The following is a 9,581-nucleotide window of genomic DNA, read 5'->3' on the forward strand; positions in this document are numbered from 1 at the left end:
CGTATCAGGAAAGACTTAATGAACTCAATCTGTATAGTCTGGAAGACAGAAGGAAAAGGGGGGACATGATCGAAACATTTAAATATGTTAAAGGGTTAAATAGGGTTCAGGAGGGAAGTGTTTTTAACAGGAAAGTGAACACAAGAACAAGGGGACACAATCTGAAGTTAGTTGGGGGAAAGATCAAAGGCAACATGAGAAAGTATTATTTTACTGAAAGAGTAGTAGATCCTTGGAACAAACTTCCAGCAGACGTGGTTGGTAAATCCACAGTAACCGAATTTAAACATGCCTGGGATAAACATATATCCATTGTAAGATAAAATACAGGAAATAGTAAAAGGGCAGACTAGATGGACCATGGGGTCTTTTTCTGCCGTCAGTCTTCTATGTTTCTATGTTTCTATAAATAAATATCCAAGTTGGACTCTTGATACCCTAAAGTAAGACTAAGAAACTCTCTTTCCCTGAGATCTGGAAAGCCATAGCCAGGGCCATGTATGCACAAACAGAATTTGCTACTTTATGTATTTCCTGTCAGGCAGAGGAAAAATATAAATGACAAGTGACCTTTCCAAGGCTTTTTGTTATGGGTAGAATAATTAAAATTAGTTAATTACAATTGCTGCAACTTTAAGCAGTCTTAAAATCTCATTTCTAAGCGCATCAAATCAGCTAAATTGAACTGAATTACCCTTCCTCTAAATAAATATGCTGACATTTGGATATGCAACTGGTATCCCAGTAGTTTCTGGTTAAGGCTCAAAAAATCCACTTAATGCAAGATTGAAAAGCAACTTTAGTAGTGAGGTATTGACTTCTTGACTATCAGTTTCCTCTTTGATCAAAGCTGTACTGTACTTCATTTCTCTTTCATGTTCAGATAATTAAGTGGGGGGGGGAGAGGATGAAATTAGCTGCCTTTTATCTTTATTCTGCAACATCTGGGTCTGACTGTGGGATTCCCCACACCATTTCACTCATTTCTCCTTTATTCTTTCATTTGCTGAACTGAAACAATAGTTGGAGACTTTGGCTAGGTTCATACATTATGTTAAGGCATTATTTGTTTAAACCATAGTTAGTTGAATAAACAGAGTAACAGAACAATAGAGTTGGAAGGGAACTTGAAGATCTTGTAATCCAATCCTAGAACTAGCCTGCATTAACAGAGGGACAGAATCAAGATCACATGGTGAGGGAGCATCAGTGAAATCGCAGCATCGCAAAAACATTGAAATCCTCAAAACCCCACCTCCGGACCTCTGTGTTTTTGCGATGCTGCAATTTCACTGAGGCTCCCCTCGTTGGGAAACCCCACCTCTGGACTTCCGTTGCCAGCGAAGCGCCCGGTTTTGCACTGCTGGGATTCCCCTGCAGCATCACAAAAACACGGAAGTCCGGAGGTGGGGTTTCCCAGCGAGGGGAGCCTCAGGGGAATCCCAGCAGTGCAAAAACAGGCGCTTCGCTGGCAACGGAAGTCCGGAGGCGGGGCATCCCAGTGGCAGCAGTGGGTTTGTAAGGTGAAAATAGTTTGTAAGAAGAGGCAAAAAAATCTTGTATCTCAAAAAGTTTGTATGACGAGGCGCTTGTAAGACGAGATATCACTGTATTCTCTTTTTAATATTATTATCTCTTTCCATTTGTGGCCCTTACCAGCCAACAGGAACTCAACTGCCAATCAGGATAGCAACAAAAGGAATGGGCTAGAACAGTGATGGCGAACCATTTTTTCCTTGGGTGCCAAAAGAGCGTGCGTATTATCGCACATGCATGAGTGTTCACACCCATAATTCAATGCCTGGGGAGGGGGAAAACAGCTTCTCCCATCCCCAGAGGCCCTTTGCAGGCTGGAAACAGTCTGTTTCCCAACTTCTGGTGAGTCCAGTAGGCTTGTGTTTTGCTCTCCCCAGGCTCCAAAGACTTCCCTGGAGCCAGGGGAGGGTAAAAATGCCCTTTCCCATTCCCCCCGATGGCTCTCTGGAAGCCAAAAATGCCCTCCTGGGAGCCAAAAATCAGCTGGCCACCACACACATGCATGTTGGAGCTGAGCTAGGGCAACGGCTCACGTGTCAGCAGATATGGCTCCACGTGCCATCTGTGGCACCCATGCCATAGGTTCGCCATCTCTGGGCTAGAGAGAGGGGGGTTTTGGACCAAATCTATAGTGCATGCAGTAAAGCAAAAAGTCACTCGTCAAAATTCACCACTGTTACCCAGGAAGTTCCTTTTATCTTGTGTGCAGTGCAGGACTGTGGGAGCACCAGTCTTCTGCCTTATGCTGAAGTTCCAGCAGCCGCTCACAAAATGGGACATTTGCCAACAGCTCCTCCCCATAACAGCATCTGTGGGTTTGCTTTGACCATTGATTTAGAACCGTTCCAAATTCAACCACCTCACAAACCTACCAGGCTGCAGAGATTAAAAGAGCAGTCAAAACTCAGCAGCTCCCCAGAGCAGGTTCAATTGCTAGACTAACAAAGGACATAATTAAATGGAGGCATTTTCACAGCCACCATGCTGTGCACACACTGACCTTCAATTCTGTAGGTCAGCTGATCCATGGGATGGGACAGCTGATGGCAAAGTTAACTTTCCTCCTTCATCTGGCAAGTCTCCCAGCCAACTCTCCAATCCTGCCAATTAACTAATCTCTGGAACAGTGATGGTGAACCCATGGCACACGTGCCACAGGTGGCACGCAGAGCCATATCTGAGGGCACGCAAGGCGTTGCCTTAAGTCAGCTCCAGCACGCATGCACACACTGGCCAGCTGATTTTCAGCCCTTTTCCAGCCATTTTTACTCTACAGAGGCTTCAGGAAAGCCTACTGAAGCCCGGAGATGGCAAAAAAACAGGCCAACAAGCCAAACAGAAGTGCATTTCGGAACTTCGGGTTCTCTGTTGGGCAATTTTTTGCCATCTCCAGGTTTCAGGAGGCCTCCGGGAAGCCTGTGGAGAGTGAAAAACAACCCAACGGGCCTTCTGGAAGTCCAGAGGTTTCAGTGAGGCCTGTCCACATGCACGTGTTGGGGGGCAGTGCAGGGGGCTGTGTGCATGCACAGGGCGAGGCATTGTGTTATGGCTGTGGGCACGCATGCTGTTATATCGTACATGCACGCACCCTTTTGGCACCTGACAACCATCACTGCCCTAGAATTTGAGATCAGAGAGATGGAGTACTAGACACATATAGTGCTATCTCTACCTACCTTTTTCCAGTCTCTTGTTTGAGGTCTCTCTCCAACCTTAAAGGTAAAGAGAAAATTTGTTATACAGCTCTGGCAATACTGTCCCAAGGGTTTTATGTCCTTTGAGTATCCTCATTGTTTTTGCAGGCGCTGTCTGAGTCGTGATGACTTTTTGCATGTCAATAATATGCTAATTAATTTGTATTATAATATTTAATGGGAATTGGTTATTTTGAGAAGCTTATTATCCTTTGTCTTATAATCTCCTTAAAGCTTCATGTTATGAAGAGAGATACTTCTACAGTGGTACCTCTATTTAAGAACCCCTCTACTTAACAACTATTCTAGATAAGAACCGGGTGTTCAAGATTTTTTTGCCTCTTCTTAAGAACCATTTTCTACTTAAGAACTCGAGCCTGGAAAAATTTTCCAGGAAATTTGAGAGCGGCACGAAGGGCCGGCCAGTTTCCTCCCATTCCCCCTGGGTTTCTCTCTCTGGCACAGTGTATGGGAGGAAGCCTTGCACCGAGTGTATGGGTCCCCCCCTTTTTTTAAGCCTTAAAGTTTTGGATTTTTTAATTCCCCTCACCTCACCTTCTTCCTTCGGCAGTGACTGTCCTCCTCCTCTTCTTCCTCCTCCTCCACCCAAATTCCAAGCTTTTATTTCTTTCCTAATGGGTTTGCATGCATTATTTGCTTTTACATTGATTCCTATGGGAAAATTGCTTCTACTTACAAACTTTTCTACTTAAGAACCTGGTCATGGAACCAATTAAGTTCTTAAGTAGAGGTACCACTGTACAATGATCAAGCCAGAGGACTGTATCCAAGGTCCAGAAGGAAATCTATTCATACCTGGCTACAGGATTCAATAGAGCCAGGTGGGGTCACTTGACCTCCTCAATGACAGGCTGTTGAAGCATGTTTTACCTATCTGAAAGTTATCTTGGATTGCTGCCAGCATAATAGAAAAATGACTAGCACAAAGTAGCTAAGAATAATTTAATAATTTGCCTCAGGTTGGGTTGGAGAGGAGATAGAAGACAATGTCATAGGGAACTGGCAGGAGAAAAAAATAGCTAGAGGGTATGTTCAGCTCATGGTTAGATGCAACCCACTCCCGAAAGTGACTATCACTCATCAGAAACTGAAGTCAAATTATAGCTGTTTTCCTCCTTTTTTTGGCTGGCTCATTTTTCACCTTCAGCCTAGACCCCAGAAATGCATATTCACTCCTCCCTCTTTTGTTCCCAGAACTGCATTGCTTTGTGTACCTCTTAAACATGGGACAAATTGCCCCACGGTCCTTTTTAACTATAGTTCCTTGATCATTTGTGCAAAAAGTATGGCAAAGGTAATTGTTCGGAACATAAATGGAAGTTTCCACAAATGCTCATTAGCCTAGAGTACATATCTTTCTATCTCCTGAGCACAGTTCGCTGTTGCCATAGCAATGGTGTAATACTTTAAATAGGTCTCATTCCAAAATAATATTGTGGCTCTTCATCTACTGTGGTTTAATTAAAAATAACTTTTCCTTCCGAAACCCCTTGATATTAGACTTGGTTATGTCCATTGATGGAGAGGCTAGAAATGACCTTCCTAATTAGCCGATTCCTCTATCCTAGGACTGTACATCATTACATTTGATGTTTTTTTAAACAGCTGCTGAGGTTTAAACCTGGATGTATTTTACAGCTACCACTAACAGAGCGAAATTGATCCTGGAAACTGTACTAAATGCGGTCGTTGTTCAGAAGCTCCATAGCAGGGTTTTAATATCACACAAAGAAACATAGAAACATAGAAGACTGACGGCAGAAAAAGACCTCATGGTCCATCTAGTCTGCCCTTATATTATTTCCTGTATTTTATCTTACAATGGATATATGTTTATCCCAGGCATGTTTAAATTCAGTTACTGTGGATTTCCCAACCACGTCTGCTGGAAGTTTGTTCCAAGGATCTACTACTCTTTCAGTAAAATAATATTTTCTCACGGTGCTTTTGATCTTTCCCCCAGCTAACTTCAGATTGTGTCCCCTTGTTCTTGTGTTCACTTTCCTATTAAAAACACTTCCCTCCTGAACCTTATTTAATCCTTTAACGTATTTAAATGTTTCGATCATGTCCCCCCTTTCCCTTCTGTCCTCCAGACTATACAGATTGAATTCATTAAGTCTTTCCTGATACGTTTTATGCTTAAGACCTTCCACCATTCTTGTAGCCCATCTTTGGACCCATTCAATTTTCTCAATATCTTTTTGTAGGTGAGGTCTCCAGAACTGAACACAGTATTCCAAATGTGGTCTCATCAGCGCTCTATATAAGGGGATCACAATCTCCCTCTTCCTGCTAGTTATACTTCTAGCTATGCAGCCAAGCATCCTACTTGCTTTTCCTACTGCCCGACCACACTGACAGTTTCATATTATCACTAAGTGAAAGGAGCTTCCAATAAGAAAAGTAGAATCAGAAATAAAAGTATTTTAGGTTTGGGATGGGGGAGTCAATACTTTGGGAGGGTAAGTTGTTTCATCCTGTTGATGTGAACCCCTAGAGCAGTGTTTCCCAACTTTGGCAACTTGAAGATATCTGGACTTCAACTCCCAGAATTCCCCAGCCAGCAAATGCTGGCTGGAGGATTCTGGGAGTTGAAGTCCAGATATCTTCAAGTTGTCAAGGTTGGGAAACACTGCCCTAGAGGATATTTTTAGCATAAAACACATGTGCATGCACGCATAACATACGTGCATCAGCATCCTGCACAATGTCCTGAGCTGAAAGCACCTTAGCTGTGATCTGATTGATTGCAAGGATGTGTTACAGTCAATTAAGTTAAGCTGCTGCAGAAAATCTAGGCACTCCCTTTTATGCACACCAAGAGCATGCTCAATTCTCCGAGCATAAGGTCTCATTGTAGCTGACCCAACAGCATCTGTTTACAGTAGGAGAGGAAGGTGATGGGCGGCATGTTTGAAGGAATTGTAAAGTTTGTATGAATACAAAATATCAGGGGAAACAAACCTGAAACCTAAAGCGGTTAAAGCATTAGCATTAATGCTTATTAAGCATGAAGATCCAATTTCAAATCATTCTCACTCATGGATGCTTAAGGGTGACTTTGGGCCAATTGCTATCTATCCACCAGAGATGGGCTGCTAAGGTGGAACCAGTGCTAGGCTCCTACGGGTACAGTCAGGTACACAGAAGCGGTAGAAAATATTTGATTTTTTTTCTTTTTTTCCCTTCTGGGCTCTGGGTATGTTTTTCCTATCGCAGTAAATGAGGTTGAATATGTATAATTTTAGAAGAGCTGTGTGTGTGTGTGTGTGTGTGTGTGTGTGTGTACATACACATACAGTTTATATAGTAGATAATGTATATTTTTGTGTGCCTGTGTGTAATATCCCAGCAACCAGTTGTGCCTTTGTGTAATATCCCAGCAACCAGTTAGGTCCCACAGAGTTGGCCTTCTCCGGGTCCCGTCGACTAAACAATGTCATTTGGCGGTACCCAGGGGAAGAGCCTTCTCTGTGGTGGCCCCAACCCTCTGGAACCAACTCCCCCCAGAGATCAGAATTGCCCCCACCCTCCTCGCCTTTTGTAAGCTCCTTAAAACCCACCTCTGTCGTCAGGCAAGGGGGAACTGAGATATTCTCTTGCCCCTAGGCCTATACAATTTATGCATAGTATGTTTGTGTGTATGTTTGGTTTTTAAATTAGGGTCTTTTAAATTATTTTAAATATTAGATTTGTTATATGTTGTTTCACTATTGTTGTTAGCCGCCCAGAGTCTACGGAGAGGGGCGGCATACAAATCAAATCAAATCAAATCAAATCAAATCAGATCAAATCAATCAATCAATCAATCAGTATGTATGTATGTATGTATGTATGTATGTATGTATGTACATTAATATGGCATATCCTTGACGTGAGTGATATCAAGTTGGCCTCCTTTAAGCCAGTCACATGATCTTTAAGCCACCTCCAGTCACAATTGTCAAGCCACTCCCACCTGGTCACATGGCCAGGAAGCTGTACCCACAAAATAAGCCACAACCACAGTGTGGTAGTAAAACCTTTTGTAGCCTTTCACTGGGTGGAGCGGTGACGTGTCCGCGCACGATTTCGCTACCTACCCAGGTGCAATAGCATAATTGCGCTGGACTCCGCTAGCACTTAGAGCCATCACCATTCCACCTTAGTAGCCCACCTCTGCTGCCCACTTAATGGGAAAACAATGTAGACTGACACGTAAAAAGAAGGATAGAAAATCAATCGAGCAAATAAACAAATGAGCAAGCATACTCCATAGTAAAAAAAAATTGTATCCACTGAGGTTAGCAGAAAGGAATATAGTAGAGTATCTTCCAGGGATGTGGCAGGTCCAAAGTCAATCAGTTCCATGGCCAATCAGATTTTGCATTTTGTCTACTTGGTCCAACATTTTCGACACAGTATTGAAATAGTAATATCTCACCTGTTGAATGATGAAGCCAATGTAGCAAATTAGAACTGCTAAGAAACCAAAGCAGGATACTGGCAGGTCTGAGAATAAAGTTATAAAGCAAAAAAAAAAAAAACCTCCAAGAAAAACCCTCTAAACTTCTCCCACCACTGCCTCGCAATCCATCCTGAGCCCAATGCGCAATGCCCCCCAAATGTTGTGTATCTGGGAAAGAGGAAATGTGTATAGAATCTTTCAGAAAGAATCCCCAGCTGGCTGGAACAGGAATAAAATTCTGTATCATTCTGCTTGTGAGTTCTGCCTGAAATGACTGACACTTTAGTAACTGTACAATAGCTTTATTCTTTCCCCCCTTTCTATCAAAATTCAAGGTCAGAATTTCTAATAGTTCAGAAGAGAACAAATAGTAGGTTTTATCAATCTATTATAGCAAGCATACATAAAGGAAAAAGGCAACAGAGAAAATTTCATTGTGCTCATATAACAGGCTTCTTTCTGACGTTATGTTGGATTCTTTTTCGTTCTTTTGAAGACAGATGTATGTGGGATGTACAAAGGTTCTCTGATAAAGCACAGTAAGGATCAAAGAGAAAAAAAACAACTCTCCTATTCTTCTTTACCCTCTTCACCCTGGTAGCCTGCCTATTCGGAAATGACCACATCCATTTTAGACTGTCATGGATATCCAAACTTTTTCTTTCTTTCTTTCTTTCTTTCTTTCTTTCTTTCTTTCTTTCTTTCTTTTCTTTCTTTTTTCTTTTCCTTTCTTCTTTCTTTCTTTCTTTTCTTCCTTTCTTTTTTTTCTTTCTTCTTCTTTCTTTCTTTCTTTTTCTTTCCCTCCCTCCCTCCCTTCCTTTTCCCTTTTCCCCTTTCCTCTTGTTTTCTTTCAGACAACTTCCCATCTTAAACATAGGTTGCTATGCCTGTGTAAGAAGCAGATACTAAACTGTTGGCCTATGATTTGGAAATAATCTGGTGACTCTTTGGCTAACAACACAAACCTTTTTCAGATGTTCTAACCGATGCATCGTTTGTATGCATCAATTGCAAATGAGACATGATGTGTGAGATTTACTATCCTATTTCCTCAGTCTTGTCATTTTCCAAAATATGAAGTGCTTGCATCGATGTAGCACTCTCCTGCATCTACAGAGAGATACTCACAATTTCAAAATGTGAAGATTCAAAATAAATGTGAGAGGCAGAGCAAAGTCATTGTTCTGTGAGGGAGGTGATGAGCAGGCCAAAAGACAAAAGCATGGTTAATTTTCTTGTTCCTCCTATCATGCTTATAGCTTTCACACATTCCAATTGTCAGCATGCATAGGGTAGTTGTTTTCTTCCATTTTTCTGTCATGTTCAAACACTTCAAACATCACGGTAGCAATTAGCCGTACAAGGCTGACAGGCCACATGCTTGTAAAGCTGGTGGTATCCCTTAACAGGCTTTACAATGCACAAGACAGTTAACTATTTCATGATATATATTTTCCACAGTCCACCCAAAGGCGAGACTAGAACTGCATGAAAAAGGTATAGTGTGTTCATGCTCTTACTTACCCTTGACTATAAATGCAATGCTTCTATCTGAAATCAACCATGCGATCGTATCAGAAATTTTCACCACTGAAAGAGATAGAAAGCAAGATGTAATTCTTTTCTATATGGAAATTTGGCCAGAGTGGAAGATAAGAGCAGCTTTCAAAATGATGATTTGTAAAATCAATAAAGTCTTTGGACAGCACTGGCTCTTCAGCTTTGAAATGGAGATTAACACTGTCCCCTAGAGTCGGGAACAACTAGCACCTATGTGCGAGGGGAGCCTTTACCTTTTAAACAATTGTTATAATTCACTGCTCTCAAGAAGGAACTATCAAACATCAGAAAATAAGATAGTGGTTCAAATAACACATACC

The sequence above is a fragment of the Erythrolamprus reginae genome, chromosome 1 (assembly GCF_031021105.1).
Source record: "Erythrolamprus reginae isolate rEryReg1 chromosome 1, rEryReg1.hap1, whole genome shotgun sequence".
NCBI classification, from domain to species: Eukaryota; Metazoa; Chordata; class Lepidosauria; order Squamata; family Dipsadidae; genus Erythrolamprus; species Erythrolamprus reginae.